General features: G+C 35.2%; 1 protein-coding gene across 1 annotated transcript in view; it reads right to left on the reverse strand.

Moving 5' to 3' along the window:
• Positions 1-292: 292 nt before the first annotated feature.
• Positions 293-15,171, reverse strand: part of DZIP3 (DAZ interacting zinc finger protein 3) — a 131,879-nt gene continuing 117,000 nt past the window's right edge. The window contains exon 33 of the mRNA XM_058731487.1: positions 293-355. The gene's annotated coding sequence lies outside the window, so the exon portion shown is untranslated. The remainder of the gene's footprint in view (positions 356-15,171) is intronic.

Consider the following 15,171-nt stretch of genomic DNA (forward strand, 5'->3'; position numbering starts at 1 on the left):
TGAATCACTGAATTCTACTCCTGAAACCAATATTGCACTATATGTTAACTAACTGGAATTTAAATAAGAATTTGAAAAGAAAAGATACTAAAAAAGGGAAATGAGAAGATAAGAAACTTTATAAGACAAAGAGCAAACCCCATTATTATAAAACCATTAGACTGAATATATTTAGATCTGGGAAACATCAATTTCTTGCCAATAACCATTTACCTTAAGAAAATTGAAAAAATATTTTCCCCATGTCAAAGACTAAAATCGGAGGTCTAAGGATGATTCTCCAAGGCACAAGAATTGTAAATCTGGATTTATTGGTTTCATCCTTGTGTTTATACAGTAACAAAGATTCTTCTTCCTATGGAAAATGATAAAAATAACATTTGCATATAGATCAGGACTAGAAAAAATTAGTTCAATAACAGATTTACTAAAGCAAGGAATTGAAAGTGATCATTAACATTTTTATTACTGTTATGTTCACATACTGATATTTTGCAGATTTAAAAGCATATACACATAAAAGTTAGAATAGAAAATATGCTAGGGGCTGGAACTATGGGTGGCATTTTTTCTCTTACATTTCTATAGTTTAATATTTATGATTCAGCATGCATTACTTTCTTAATAAAAAAATACTATTGGGGTGCTTGGGGTAGCTCAGTTGGTTAAGCTTCTGACTCTTGATTTAGGCTCTGGTCATGATCTCATGGTTTATGGGATCGAGCCCCACGTTGGACACTGTGCTGGCAGTGTGGAGCCTGCTTGGGATTTTGTCTCTCCTCTCTCTCTCTTCCCCTCCCCTGTTAGCATTCTCTTTCTCTCAAAAATAAATAAACATTTAAAAAATACTATTAAAAATTTTTTTAGTAAAATTCTGTGAAAGCTGTAATATGTTGGTGTTTAGCCTTACTCTCTGGTGGCCACCCCTTACCATCATAAATCAGCCTTTGATGAGGCTTAACCATTCAGAACACTAAGTTAGAACATCCTGTCTGCTTCCTATCTCAAAGGAAGAAATGGAGACACTTGCTAACCTAGACTAAACCAGGAATGATCTCGTGACATAGACTGGGCAGCATTGATGCTGACAATTAATAAAGAGCAGTCAGGTTTGTAATTCCTTCAGTGGATTTTTGGCAGTTCTGTGGGATTTTATCTACTCAGGCCTGGTAGGAAAGAGAAGACTGGCAGATACCTACTTGTTAAGCAGTAATTGAAGAGAAATCTGAGCAAACTGTTTGTCAAAATGTGGTTTTGAAAAAAAGTTTTAACTAAAGATGCAAAAACAGTGCATGCAACACACCAAAAAACACTTCCTGAAGTGCCAGGCCCTGGACAGTATATGACATCTTTTTAATATAGTAGCACTTGTAGGTGCAGGAAACAAAACAAGCTATTAAAACACATAAAGGACAGAAAATGAGCCAAAATGATGAAATGGAAGGATTCTCCTCAAAAGAAATTCCAGGAAGAAGTGACAGCCAGAGGATTGCTCAAAACAGATATAAACAATATATCTGAGCAAGAATTTAGAACAGTAGTCCTAAGACTAATAGCTGGGCTTGAAAAACATAGAATACAGCAGAGAATCTATTGCTGCAGAGGTCAAGGACCTAAGAAATAGTCATGATGAATTAAGAAATGATGTGAATGAGATGTAAAATAAACTAGATGCAGTGGCAGCAAAGATAGAGAAGCAGAGGTCAGAATAGGTGAAATAGAAAATAAAATTATGGAAAATGATGAAGCTCAGAAAAAGAGAGAAAGGAAATTACTAGACCATGAGGGGAGAATTAGAGACCTAAGTTATTCAATGAAATGAAATAATATCTATATTCTAGGAGTTCCAGAAGAAGAAGAGAGAGAAAGCACTGCAGGTTTATTTGAAAAAAACTATAGCTGAGAACGTCCCTAATCTGGGAAAGGACACAGACATCCAAGTCAAGAAAGTACAGAGAACTTCCTTCAAAATCAACATAAACAGGTAAACACCATGACATATCACAGTAAAACTGGCAAAATACAAAGATAATGAGAGAATTCTGAAAGCAGCTAGGGGCAAACGGGTCTTAACCTACAAGGGTAGACACATAAGGGTAGCAACAGACCTGTCCACTGAAACTTGGCAGGCCAGAAGGGATTAGCAGGAAATATTCAATGTGCTGAATAGGAAATATATGCAGCTAAGAATCCTTTATCCAGCACAGCTGTCATTCAGAATAGAAGGAGAGATAAAGGCCTCCCAGACAAACAAAAGCTAAAGGAACTCATGACCACAAAACTAGTCTTATGGGAGATCCTAAGGGGGACTCTGTGAATAGAAAGCAGCAGACGACAAAGATCCAGAGATATCACCACAAGCACGGAACCGACAGATAACACAATGGCACTAAATCCATGTTTCAATAATCACTCTGAATATAAATGGATTAAATGCCCCAATCAAAAGACATAGGGTATCAGAATGGATTAAAAACAAAAACAAAAACAAGATCCATCTATATGCTACCTACAAGGGACTCATTTTAGACCTGAGGACACCTGCATATTGAAAGTGAGGAGATGGAGTATTATCTGTCATGCTACTGGATGTCAAAAGAAAGCTGAAGTAGCCATACTTATATCAGACAAACTAGATTTTAAAACAAAGATGGTAACAAGAGACAAAGAAGGGCATTATATCATAATTAAGGGGTCTATCCATCAAGAAGAGCTAACAATTATAAATGTTTATGCCCCCAATGTGAACACCCAAATATATAAACCAATCACAAACATAAATAAATGTATAGATAACAGTACTGTGATTGTAGGAGACTTTAATACTCCACTTACAACAATGAACAGATCATCTAGGCAGAAAATCAGTAAGGAAACAATGGCTCTGAATGACATATTGGACCAGATGGACTTAACAGATATATTCAGAACTTTTCATACAAAAGCAGCAGAATACACATTCTTCTCAAGTGCACATGGAACATTCCCCAAAACAGATCACATGCTGGGTCACAAAACAGCCCTCAACAAATATAAAAGGATTGCGATCATACCATGCATATTTGAAACTTGAAAACAACGAAAAGAAAAAATTTGGAAAGTCTACAAATACATGGAGGTTAAAGAACATCTTAGTAAAGAATGAATGGGTCAACCAGGAAATTAAATAAGAAATTAAAAAAATATTTGGAAGCAATGAAAATGAAAACACAACCATCCAAACCCTTTGGGATGCAGCAAAGGCAGTCCTAAGAAGAAAATACATTGCAGTCCAGAACTATCTGAAGAAGCAAGAAACGTCCCAAATACAGAATCTATCCTCACATCTAAAGGAACTAGAAACACAGCAGCAAAGAAAGCCCAAAGCCAGCAGAAGAAGAGAAACAAAGATTAGAGCAGAAATAAGCAATATAGAACCCCAAAACCCACAGTAGAATAGATCAATGAATCTAAAAGCTGGTATTTTGAAAGAATAAACAAAATTGATAAACCCCTTGCCAGACTTCTCAAAAAGAAAAGAGAACCCAAATAGATAAAATCATGAATGAAAGAGGAGAGATCACAACCAACACCACAGAAACAAAAACAATTATTAGATAATACTATGAAAATTATATGCCAACAACCTGGACAATCTAGGACAAATTCCTAGACACTCACACACTATCAAAACTCAAAAGGGAAGAAATAGAAATTTTGAGGAGACCCAGAACCAGTGAAGAAAACGAATCCATTATCAAAAATCTCCCAACAAATAAGAGTCCTGGGTCAGATGGCTTCACAAGGGAATTCTATTAGACATTTAAAGCAGAGTGAACACCTATTCTTCTCAAGATAGTCCAAAAGACAAAAATGGAAGGAAAGCTTTCAGACTTATTCTATGAAGGCAGCATTACCTTGATTCCCAAACCAGACAAAGACCCCGCTAAAAAGGAGAATTACAGGCCAAATCCCTGATGAATATCGATGCAAAACTTCTCAATAAATACTAGCAAAACGAATTCAGCAGTATATTAAAAGAATTATTCACTATGATCAAGTGGGATTCATTCCTGGGATGCAGGGCTGATTCATTATTTGCAAATCAATGTGATACATCACATTAATAAAAGAAAGGATTAGTACCATACAATCCTGTCAATAGATGCAGAAAAAGCATTGGATAAAATACACCATCTTTTCTTGATAAAAACCTTTAAGAAAGTTGGGATAGAAGAACATATCTTATCATAAAAGCCATATATGAAAGGCCCATAGCTAATATCATCCTCAATAGGGAAAAACTGAGAGCTTTTTCCCCTGAGACCAGGAACACAACAGGGATGTCCACTCTCACCACTGTTATTTAACATAGTGTTGGAAGTCCTAGCTTTAGCAATCAGACAAAAAATAAAATAAAAGGCATCCAAATGGGCAAAGAAGAAATCAAACTTTCACTTTTTGCAGATGACATGATACTCTGCATGAAAAACCTGAATGACTCCACCAAAAAAACTGCTAGAACTGATAAATGAATTCAGCAAAGTCACAGGATATAAAATCAATGTAAAGAAATCATTGCATTTCTATACATTAATAATGAAACAACAGAAAGAGGTATCAAGCAATTGATCCCATTTACAATTGCACCAAGAACCATAAAATACCTAGGAATAAACCTAATCAAACAGGTAAAAGATATGTACACTTAAAACTATAGAAAGCTTATGAAAGAAATTGAAAAGACACAAAGAAATGGAAAAAATTCCATGCTCATGGATTGGAAGAATAAATATTGTTAAAATGTCAATACCACCCAACACAATCTACACATTCAATGCAATCCCAATCAAAATTGCACAAGCATTCTTCTTGAAGCTAGAAAAAACAATCCTAAGATTTGTATAGAACCACAAAATACCCCGAATAGCCAAAGTAATGTTGAAAAAGAAAACCAAAACAGGAGGCATCACAATCCCAGACTTCAGCCTGTACTACAAAGCTGTAATCATCAAGACAGTATGGTATTGGCACAAAAACAGATACATAGACAAATGGAATAGAATGGAGAACCCAGAAGGTGTCCACAAATGTATGGCCAACTAATCTTGACAAAGCAGGAAAGAGTATCCAATGGAAAAAAAGACAGTCTCCATAACAAATAGTGCTGGGAGAACTGGAGAGCAAGGTGCAGAAGAATGACCTGGACCACTTTCTCACACCATAGACAAAAATAAACTCAAAATGGATGAAAGACCTAAATGTGAGACAGGAAACCATCAAAATCCTAGAGCAGATAACAGGCAACAACCTCTCTGATCTTGGCCACAACTTCTTTTTTTTTTTAATTTTTTTTTAATGTTTTTTATTTATTTTTGGGACAGACAGAGACAGAGCATGAACGGGGGAGGGGCAGAGAGAGAGGGAGACACAGAATCGGAAACAGGCTCCAGGCTCCGAGCCATCAGCCCAGAGCCTGATGCGGGGCTCGAACTCACGGACCGCGAGATCGTGACCTGGCTGAAGTCGGACGCTTAACCGACTGCGCCACCCAGGCACCCCTTGGCCACAACTTCTTACTTGACATGTCTCTGAGGGCAAGGGAAATAAAAGCAAAAATGAACTATTGGGACCTCATCAAGATAAAAAGATTTTGCACAGCAAAGGAAACAATCAATAAAACTAAAAGGCAACCAACAGAATGGGAGAAGACATTTTCAAATGACATATCAGATAAGGGGTAGTATTCAATATCTATAAAGAACTTACCAAACTCAACACCTGAAAAACATACAATCCAGTGAAGAAATGGGCAGAAGATGTGAATAGACACTTTTCCAAAGAAGACATCCAGAAGGCTAACAGACACATGAAAATATACTCAACATCGCTCATCATCAGGGAAATGCAAATCAAAACCACATTGAGATACCACTTCACACTGGTCAGAGTGGTTAAAATTAACAACTCAGGAAAAAAAAAAACATGTTGGTGAGGATGTAGAGAAATGGGAACTCTGTTATACTGTTGGTGGAAATGCAAACTGGTGCAGCCACTCTGGAAAACAGTGTGGAAGTGCCTCAAGAAAATGAAAATAGAACTACCTTATGACCCAGCAATAGCACTACTAGGAATTTATCCAAAGGATACAGGAATGCTGATTCATAGGGGCACATGTACCCCAGTGTTTATAGCAGTACTATCAACAATAGCCAAATTATGGAATTATGAAAAGAGCCCAAATGTCCATCAACATGGATGGATAAAGATGCTGTGTGTGTGTGTGTGTGTATACATACATATACATATATATGTGTATGTGTATATACACATATATGTATGTATACTTACCCACACATAATGGATACTACTCTGCGATGAAAAAAAAATGAAATCTTTCCATTTGCAACCACATGGATAGAACTGGAGGGTATTATGCTAAGTGAAGTAAATCAGTCAGAGAAAGATAAGTTTCTCAAGTTCCACATATGAGTGAAAACATAACAGAAGACCATAGAGGAAGGAAAAGAAAAATAAGTTACAAACAGAGAGGGAAGCAAACCATAAGAGACTCATAAATACAGAGAACAAACGGAGGGTTGATGAGGGTGGGGGGTTGGGGAGGCAGGGAAAATGAGTGATGGGCATTGAGGAGGGCACTTGTTAGAATGAATACTGGGTTTTATATAAGTGATGAATCACGGAAATCTGCTCCTGAAGCCAAAACTACACTGTAGGTTAGCTAACTTGACAATAAATTATTAAGAAAAAGAAAAAGAAAAATGTTTTAATTGATCTTAATAAATTATCCCTTGATTTCACTTTCATCTTTCATAATTTTCAGCCTTTCTTTTTTGTTCATGGAAATCCTGAAAAATAAGCCAATCATTATGAACATCTCAGCAACACCTTTGTCTTATACCTTATAAAATTTTATTTCTAGGGATCTAACCAAGTCCTCTTTCACAAGTTTTATTCTGTGTACTCAGGGATAATTGAAGGACCCAGGAGAAGGCTCACTGGCTTCAAACTGACCAGGGATTATACAAATAGTGGCAAGCCCAATCATTTGCAGTATCAATGATATTATAAGTACCCCATATTTTACTGAAATTTTCAGGTAGACTATATAAAATCACCTATAGACCATGATTGAAAGACTTTCTAGGTTGCACTTGTTTTTCAAGCCATTGTCTTTCCCTAGAATGGCTATTCTGTCCTATTTTAGAAGTTTCATTTGATTCACAAGGCCCATTTACTCAATATTTGCTGAATACCTATGTTATGGCAGATAATGATTTAGGCAAAAGACAAATAATAATAAACAAGATAGACACGAAGATTTCTGTTCTCATGAATCTTATATTATGAAAAAGATAATAAACAAGTAAACAACTGAGTTTTAGGTGAAAAGGCGAAAATGGTATCTGTGGTAGAGAAGAGGTCTGTTTTCATCATGGGAATCCAAGAAAGCTACTCTGAGATCACATTGGAGCAGAGAACTGAAAGATGAGTGAAACATGTAGCCTAAAGAATATTCCATGTGTATAGTACCTAAGGTAAGGTCCTAATATGATTGAAAATCAGCAAGAGCTAATTCATTTCAACATTTACAACAAGAAACTCTGATTCTCCCAGCTCACAATGACCAAATTCTTATAATAGCGCTTGTCTGTGTCCTTCATTTGGCACCAAATGTGTGTTGCATTATAATACTAGCTATCTTTGAGAACTTGAGATGCTTGCTTTCCACTTAATATTCATCTACTTCCTGCCAGGAACCTTGTCTTTTGCCTCTTGATATACTCAAAACCAAAAATAGTACTCTCATTCTATATTCAATAAACACTCATGACCATAATCTGATGTAATGACCTGTGTTACTGTCGTGCCCTCAAAGAGCTTATTATCAACTCTTGACTTACAGAGTTGGGCTGAGAGCAGTGACAGGCACTGGCTATCTAAAAAAAAAAAAAAAAGTATCCAATAAATGTATGTTGGCTTTGAACTTTTGTTTAGGTTTATTTTGTAATGATTTGATAATTTTATAAATGTGTTCATAATTAAAACAGTAGACTTAATTGAAATTACAGTTAAAGTGAATCACCTTTAGTTGCTGAAAAATGGCTTTTGTGGTAGGCTTTTAGCATTAAAATGGTTTTTCTTGGACTAAAACAATACAAACTTCATAACTACAGCTTATAATTAGCCTTACTTTTTGTCATATAATAGTGTTTCAAGACAGAAATCAAGGCATATGATGCTAGTTTTTTACACCCTTGCCATTTTATCTAAGCTGAGATAGCACATTGACAGAGAGATTATTCACAATGCAGAAGTGTGTTATTGCAATATTGGAATCCTAATAGTGGTTGTAAAATTTCATGGTTTAAGAAAATGATACAACCCATAGATACATGTTATAAAATGGAATATGATTTTTTGAAATTAAAAGGTGAAGCATTTGTACATTGCCTTTTAAAAGTGCTGATCAAATACCATCAACTTTGAAGTAAAAAATACTATAATTTTGACTTTATTCTGAGTTAGAATAACTCCCTGTGATAATATTATTCTAAAGTTGTTTTACTTCTGCATTTATCCAAAGAAACAACCTGGTGATTTTCAAGTCGTGTGTGTGTGTGTACTGATTGATATACAATATTGTATTAGTTTCAGGTATACAGCATAATGATTCAATATTTATATACATTAAGAAATGGTCACCACAATATGTCTAGTTATCCATTCACCACGTCCTCACCAACACTGGTCATTATCAAAAGGACAAGAAATAACAATTTTGACAGGTATGAGGTGATATCTCATGGTGACATTTGATTTGCATTTCCCTGATGGTTAGTGATGTTAAAGATTTTTCATGTGCCAGTTGACCATCTACACATCTTTGGGAAAATGTCTATCCAGCTCCTTTCCCCATTTTTAATTGGATTTTTTATATTGAGTTTTAGGAGTTCTTTATATTTTTTGAATGTTAACCCCTTATCAGATATAGCATTTCCAAATATCTTCTGTCATTCATTTGGGAGAAGGCTGCCTTTTCATTTTGTTGATGATGGTTTCCTTCACTGTGGAAAAGCTTTTTAGTTTGATGTAGTTCTATTAGTTTATTTTTCCTTTTTTGTCGTTGCCTGAAGAGACAGATCCAAAAATATTAAGACCAATGTCAAACTTAGTGTTTATGTTCTAGGAGTTTTGTGATTTCAGATCTTATATTTTAGTCTTTAATCTATTTTGAGTTTATTTTTATATATATGATGTATGAAAGTGGTTCAGTTTTCCCAGCATCATTTATTGAACAGACTGTCTTTTCCCTCATTGTATGTTCTTGACTCCATTGTTATAATTGACCATATAAGCACGAATTCATTTCTGGGCTTTGTATTCTGTTCCATTAATCTATGTATTGGCTTTTGGGCCGGTACCAAATTGTTTTCAAATCCAAGAACAAGACGCTTTCAGCTTTGTTCTTCTTTCTCAACATTTCTTTGGCTACTCAAGGTCTTTTATGGTTCTATACAAATTTTAGGATTATTTGCCCTAGTTCTGTGAAAAATGCTATTGGTATTTTGACAGAGATTGCATTGAATCTGTAGATTGATTTAGGTAATATGGACATTTTAACCACATTATTTTAATCCATGAGCACAGTATATCTTACCATTCATTTGTGTCATCTTCAATTTATTTCATCAATGACTTACAGTTTCAGAGTCTAGGTTTTTCACCTTCTTAATTTAAATTTATTCCTAGGTGTTTTATTCCTTTTGATGCGATTGTTAATGGACTGTTTTCTTTCTTTTTCTGGTAGTTTATTGTTAGTGTGTAGAAATGTAACAGATTTCTGTATATTGCTTTTGTATCCTGTAGCTGTACTGTATTCATTTAATAGTTCTAATTGTGTGTGGGTGTGGGTGTGTAATCCTTAGGAGTTTTTTTTATGTATAGTAACCTGTTATCTGCTGATAGTGACAGTTTCACTTTTTCCTTTCCAATTTGGATGCTATTTATTTATTTATTTATTTATTTATTTATTTATCTATTATTGTTGGCTAATTGCTATGACTAGGACTTCCAATACTATGTTGAATAAAATAGGTGAGAGTGGACATCCTTGTCTTGTTTTTGATCTTAGGAGAAAAGCTTTCAACTCTTCACCACTGAATATGATGTTAGCTGTGGGTTTGTCATACATAGCCTTTATTATGTTGAGGTATACTCCCCCATCTCCATTTTGTTGAGAATTTTATCATGAATGGATGTTGTACTTTGTCAAATGCTTTTTCTGCTTTTATTTAGATGATCATATGATTGTTATTCTTTATTTTGTTAAAAAGGTGTGTGTAGCACGTTCATTGATTTGCGGATATTGAACCAGGCTTGTATCCCTGGAATAAATCCCACTTGATCATGGAGTATAATCCTTTTACTGTATTGTTGGGTTCCATTTGCTAATATTTTGTGGCCAATTTTTGCATCCATCTTAATCAGGGATATTGGCCCATAATTGTTTTTTTGTATGGTCTTTGGTTTAGGTATCAGGGTACAGCTGGCTTCACAGAATAGGCTTGGAAACATTCTTTCCTCTTCAAATTTTTTGGAATAGTTTAAAGATAGGCATTAATTCTTCTTTAAATGTTCAGTAGTATTTACCTGTGTAGCTGTCTGGTCCTGGACTTTAGTTTCTGAGTTTTTTGATTACTGATTCAATTTCATTACTAGTAATTGGTCTGTTCAAAATTTCTAGTTCTTCCTGATTTAGTCTTAGAAGATTTTATGCTTTTAGGACTCTATCCATTTCTTCTCGGTTGTCCAACTTGTTAGCATATAATCGTTTCTAGTAGTTTTTTAATAATCTTTTGTATTTCTGTTATATTAGTTGTAACTTCTCTTTCATTTCTAACTTTATTTGCCACCCCCCCCTTTTGTTTTGACTCTGGCTAAATGTTTATCAATTTGTTTATCTTTTCAAAGAATCAGTTCTTAGTTTCATTAATCTCTTCTATTTTTTAAATCTCTGTTATTTATTTCTGCTTTTATCTTTATTATTTCCTTCCTTCTACTAACTTTGGTCTTTGTTCTTTTTCTACTTCCTTTAGATGTAAGATTAGATTGTTTATTTGAGATTTTTGTTGTTGTTGTTGTTGTTGTTGTTGTTGTTGTTATTTAAGGTGGATCTGTATCACTAATCTTCTTAGAATTGCATTTGCTGTATCCCATAGGTTTTGGAGTATTGTTTTCATTTTCATTTGTCTCATGGTATGTTATTTCCTTTTTGATTTCTTCACTGACCCAATGATTGTTCAGTAGCATTTTGTTTAGTCTCTGTGGGATTTTTTTGTTTTTTCAGTTTTTTTCTTAGAGTTGATTTCTAGTTTTATATTAGTTGTAGTCAGAAAAGGTGTTAAGATTTTAATCTTAAATTTACTGAGACTTGTTTTTGTGGCCTAATATGTGATTTTTCCTGGCCATTTGTTGTTTAAAAAGGTAGTTTGATGTTATAAAGAGGGAACACTTATTCTGATGTCAGGAATCTGGATTAGAATCATGGCCCTACTGCTTAATAGTTGTGCAAACTTGGGTAAACCACTTCCTCAGTGTTCTTGTCTCCTCAGTGGAAATGGCATCTTTCCTACAAACCTTCAAAACTTTCAGTTTCCTAGATCGTTGTCAGTTTTCAACCTTGCTAGGCAGTATTAAAAATTATTAAAGTTCATGTAGTTCAAATGGATCAATGAAATGTAATGGGGTTTAATATTTTATGTAATAAAATTACTTCTTAACAATCTATTGCTATGTGAAACTGGATGTAAAACTAATGGTCATATTTTCTTCTCCATCTTTTTTTAAGAGAATTTTTTAAATTTTCTATTGAAATATAATTGACATGTAACATTAGTTTCAGGCATATAATGTAATGATTTGCTATCTGTATATAATATGAAATCACAGTAAGTCTAGTTAACATCTGTCACCATTCATAGTTACCTTTTTTCTTGTGATGAGAACTTTCAAATTCTATTCTCTTAGCAATTTACAAATGGGAATGCAGTTTATTAACTATAGTAACCATGCTGTACATTTCACCCCTATGACTTATTTTGTAATGAAATTTGTACCTTTTGACGGCCTTCACCCATTTTGATACCCCTCCCCCACCACATACACATGCAACTACCAGTATGTTCTCTGTATCTATGAGCTTACTTCTTTGTTTTTTTTTATTTAATTTTTTTTTATAATTTATTGCCAAATTGGCTTCCATACAACACCCAGTGCTCATCCCAACAGGTGCCCTCCTCAATGCCCATCACCCACTTTCCCCTCTCGCCCCACCCCCATCAACCCTCAGTTTGTTCTCAGTATTTAAGAGTCTCTTATGGTTTGCCTCCTTCCCTCTCTAACTTTTTTTCCCTTCCCCTCCCCCATGGTCTTCTGTTAAGTTTCTCAGGAACCACATATGAGTGAAAACATATGGTATCTGTCTTTCTTTGCCGGACTTATTTCACTTAGCACAATACCCTCCAGTTCCATCCATGTTGTTACACATGGCCAGATTTCATGCTTTCTCATTGCCACGTAATATTCCATTGTATATATAAACCACATCTTCTTTATCCATTCATCAGTTAACGGACATTTAGGCTCTTTCCATAATTTGGCTATTATTGAAAGTGCTGCTATAAACATTGGGGTACAAGTGCCCCTATGCATCAGCATTCGTATATCCCTTGGGTAAATTCCTAGCGGTGATATTGCTGGGTCATAGGGTAGATCCATTTTTAATTTTTTGAGGAACCTCCACACTGTTTTCCAGAGTGGCTGTACCAGTTTGCATTCCCACCAACAGTGCAAGAGGGTTCCCATTTCTCCACATCCTCTCCAGCATCTATAGTCTCCTGATTTGTTCATTTTAGCCACTCTGACCGGCGTGAGGTTTTAATTTGTATAACCACATCTTAGTGTGGTTTTGACTTATATTTCCCTGATGAGGAGTGATGTGAGCATCTTTTCATGTGCCTGTTGGCCATCTGGATGTCTTCTTTAGAAAAGTGTCTATTCATGTCTTCTGCCCATTTCTTCACTGGATTATTTGTTTTTTGGGTGTGGAGTTTGGTGAGTTCTTTATAGATTTTGGATACTAGCCCTTTATCCGATATGTCATTTGCAGATATTTTCCCATTCCATCGGTTGCCTTTTAGTTTCATTGATTGTTTCCTTTGCAGTGCAGAAGCTTTTTATCTTGATGAGGTCCCAATAGTTCATTTTTGCTTTTAATTCCCTTGCCTTTGGAGATGTGTCCTGTAAGAAATTGCTGCGGCTGAAGTCAAAGAGGTTTTTCCCTGCTTTCTCCTCTAGGGTTTTGATGGTTTCCTGTCTCACATTCAGGTCCTTTGTCCATTTTGAGTTTATTCTTGTGAATTGTGTAAGAAGGTGGTCTAGTTTCATTTTTCTGCATGTTGCTGTCCAGTTCTCCCAGCACCATTTGTTAAAGACTTTTTTTTTCCCATTGGATATTATTTCCTGCTCTGTCAAAGATTAGTTGGCCGTACATTTGTGGGTCCAATTCTGGAGTCTCTATTCTATTCCATTGGTCTATGTGTCTGTTTTTGAGCCAATACCATATTGTCTTGATGATTACAGCTTTGTAGTAGAGGCTAAAGTCTGGGATTGTGATGCCTCCCACTTTGGTTTTCTTCTTCAATATTACTTTGGCTATTTGGGGTCTTTTGTGGTTCCATACAAATTTTAGGATTGTTTTTTCTAGCTTCAAGAAGAATGCTTGTGCAATTTTGATTGGGATTGCATTGAATGTGTAGATTGCTTTGGGTAGTATTGACATTTTAACAATATTTATTCCAATCCATGAGCATGGAATATTTTTTCATTTCTTTGTATCTTCTTCAATTTCCTTCATAACCTTTCTATAGTTTTCAGCATAAAGATCTTTTACGTCTTTGGTTAGGTTTATTCCTAGGTAGTTTATGATTCTTGGTGCAGTTGTGAATGGGATTAGTTTCTTTATTTGTCTTTCTGTTGTTTCATTATTGGTGTATAAAAATGCAACTGATTTCTGTACATTGATTTTGTATCCTGCGACTTTGCTGAATTCATGTATCAGTTCTAGCAGACTTTTGGTGGAGTCTATCAGGTTTTCCATGCAGAGTATCATGTCATCTGCAAAAAGTGAAAGCTTGACTTCATCTTTGCCAATTTTGATGCCTTTGATTTCCTTTTGTTGTCTGACTGCCGATGCTAGAACTTCCAACACTATGTTAAACAACAGCAGTGAGAGTGAACATCCCTGTCGTGTTCCTGATCTCAGGGAGAAAGCTCTGTTTTTCCCCATTTAGGATGATATTAGCTGTGGGCTTTTCACAGATGGCTTTTATGATGTTTATGAATGTTCCTTCTATCCCAACTTTCTCAAGGGTTTTTATTAAGAAAGGATGCTTTATTATGCAGCAAAGGCAGTCCTGAGAGGAAAATACATTGCAGTTCAAGCCTATCTCAATAAACAAGTAAAATCCCAAATACAAAATCTAACAACACACCTAAAGTAACTAGAAGCATAACAGCAAAGACACCACAAACCTAGCAGAAGAAGAGAAATTATAAAGATCAGAGCAGAAATAAATATAGAATCTAAAAAACAAACAAACAAAGAAAAAAACAGTAGAGCAGATCAATGAGTTGGTTTTTTTGAAAAAATAAACAAAATTGATAAACCTCTAGCCAGGCTTCTCAAGAAGAAAAGAGAGGAGCCAAATAGATAAAATCACAAATGAAAATGTAATTATTACAACCAGTCCCTCAGAAATACAAGCAATTATCAGGGAATACTATGAAAAATTATATGCCAACAAACTGGACAACCTGGAAGAAATGGACAAATTCCTAAACACCCACACACTTCCAAAACTCAAATGGGAAGAAATAGAAAATTTGAACAGACCCATAACTAGTGAAGAAATTGAATCAATTATCAAAAATCTCCCAAGAAAAGAGTCCAGGACCAGATGGCTTCCCTGGGGAATTCTACCAGACATTTAAAGCAGAGATAATACCTATCCTTCTCAAGCTGTTCCAAAAAAAGAAAGGGAAGGAAAACTTCCAGACTCATTCTATGAGGCCAGCATTATTTTAATTCCCAAACCAGAGACCCAGAAG

Source organism: Neofelis nebulosa, chromosome 5 (genome assembly GCF_028018385.1).
Source record: "Neofelis nebulosa isolate mNeoNeb1 chromosome 5, mNeoNeb1.pri, whole genome shotgun sequence".
Taxonomy (NCBI): domain Eukaryota; kingdom Metazoa; phylum Chordata; class Mammalia; order Carnivora; family Felidae; genus Neofelis; species Neofelis nebulosa.